The following is a 1,898-nucleotide window of genomic DNA, read 5'->3' as shown; positions in this document are numbered from 1 at the left end:
AAGTAAACAAACTAAAGTACGTAACTTATAAATATAGACACTACTCGGTGTGTGTGTGTGTGTGTGTGTGTGTGTGTGTGTGTGTGTGTGTGTGTGTGTGTTATAAAGAGAGAGAGAGAGTCTTTAACATACTTTTAATTTGAAAAACTGTGAGCAGCTGCTTATTTCCAAGCCTTAAGTTCATTGGTTATTAATTCATTCTTGCCTACTCATACACTTCTGAGTATGATAAAAATTATAGCAACAGAATTAGAATTATAGCACATATTTTTTAATTTATTTACACACATTGATCGGCTTTGTTAAAATTATAATTGCCAGGTTTAGCATGTTCCATAATTAATGATTTATAGATGTACATTCAGAAAACAACCGATTGGTTTCTCTGACATGAAGTTGGCTGCATAGGTCACAAAATATAGAATAAATGAAGCAGCTTGAAATGCACAAGAAATGAATTTTGAAGAAGGAAGATGATTTAAGACCTTTTAAGATATTGTTTGATTAATATGAAGACAAGTGTTGTTCCATTTGTAACAAGTGTACCTGTGGAAACTTGCCTGTTATGAGTGTTTAAGTCTGTCTATAAACCAACAGATCTACAACAAACAAACAAACAAGAGGTTCACAGAGAACAGCCACTGCATGGTTGCACAGTAAAAAAAACAAAAACATTCATACAAAAATTAAAAACTAATTACACACAGATTATCAAGGATATGCTGAGAAGTAACAGGTGGGTTGGTTGGACCTGTGGGATGGTTTTCAGAGTAAGGGGGTAATTATATGTTATAGATGGGCTCCACTTAAACAGGTTATAGTGAAAGCTCTAGAAATATTCATTAAATATAGTTTAAACTAAACTTGCACAATGTGATGGAAATAGGAAGTAAATAAATTCATGAGATAGTTAGGGCAATGAGTAAGGAAACAGGAGATTTAGAGAACAAGTTAAATAACAGTTTTTAAGGATAAGTCTGTCAGATTTGAAGATAAACATAGTAGCTTCAAGAACAAGCTTAGTTACTGTAATTCTAATATCAGGAGTATTATAACAAATGGTTGAACTTAGATTTGTATAACAGTGATAACTGGAATTATTTTGAAATTCTAGGTTATACATTACTTAGAAGTGACAGAATTTTGAAAATATGGAGTGAACAAACTTTTTGTGTAAGGGATGAATTACAGCTGGGTGGGATTGAAGACAAAAAATGGTAGTCAAGAGGCTGAATCTGTATGGATTACAACAAGGGGTTGCAAGGATAGATTTTTTAATTGGCTACCTAATGAAACATATGAGGTCAGTGAGAAATTGTATAATGAAATAATTTTATTACTAATAAGAATAGTGATGTAATAATTAAACGAAACTGCAATTTTAGACACTGAGATGGATTGTATGAAGTCAAACAATGAGTGATAAAATTTTCTTAAAGTAATTCTGGCTGGTTCTATATATCAAATGGCCAGAGATCCAACCAGAGCAGATACCATTTTAGATTTGGTGCTAATCATTAATAAAGTTATAGCTAAAAAAAAGAAGTTAAAGAAAGTCAATATTTAAGGAAGAGTAATTATTATATAATTAGGTTCAATGTTTTTCTACATACTGTGATAACAAAGAAATGAGCTTTTAGTTCCTAATTTTGAGGCTACGACACAAGATTAATCATAAAATAACTAGGATAATGAGTTAAAAAGATGATGTGGTACAAAATTGACAAATTTAAAAAATAAACTGCTTTTAATTCAAGACAGGCATGTTCTTGAAAAGATGAAAAAGGTTTAACAGGGAAGATAAAAATAACTAGCTTACTAAATACTTACAGGAAAAAAATCAGGGATAAGTGCCATAAGTTTAGGAAGTTCAGATTAACTGATAGGTTGGAAGACTT

At 31.1% G+C, this 1,898-nt stretch overlaps 1 protein-coding gene across 1 annotated transcript in view; it reads right to left on the bottom strand.

Annotated features, from left to right (window-relative positions):
* Window positions 1-1,898, bottom strand: part of LOC106470047 (membrane-associated protein Hem-like) — an 83,797-nt gene that overhangs the window by 50,478 nt on the left and 31,421 nt on the right. The gene's annotated exons all lie outside the window — the stretch shown is intronic.

This window comes from Limulus polyphemus, unplaced genomic scaffold, assembly GCF_000517525.1.
Source record: "Limulus polyphemus unplaced genomic scaffold, Limulus_polyphemus-2.1.2 Scaffold101, whole genome shotgun sequence".
Classification (NCBI taxonomy): domain Eukaryota; kingdom Metazoa; phylum Arthropoda; class Merostomata; order Xiphosura; family Limulidae; genus Limulus; species Limulus polyphemus.
The sequence above is the reverse complement of the archived record's forward strand: the minus strand, read 5'-3'. Positions and strand labels throughout refer to the sequence as shown.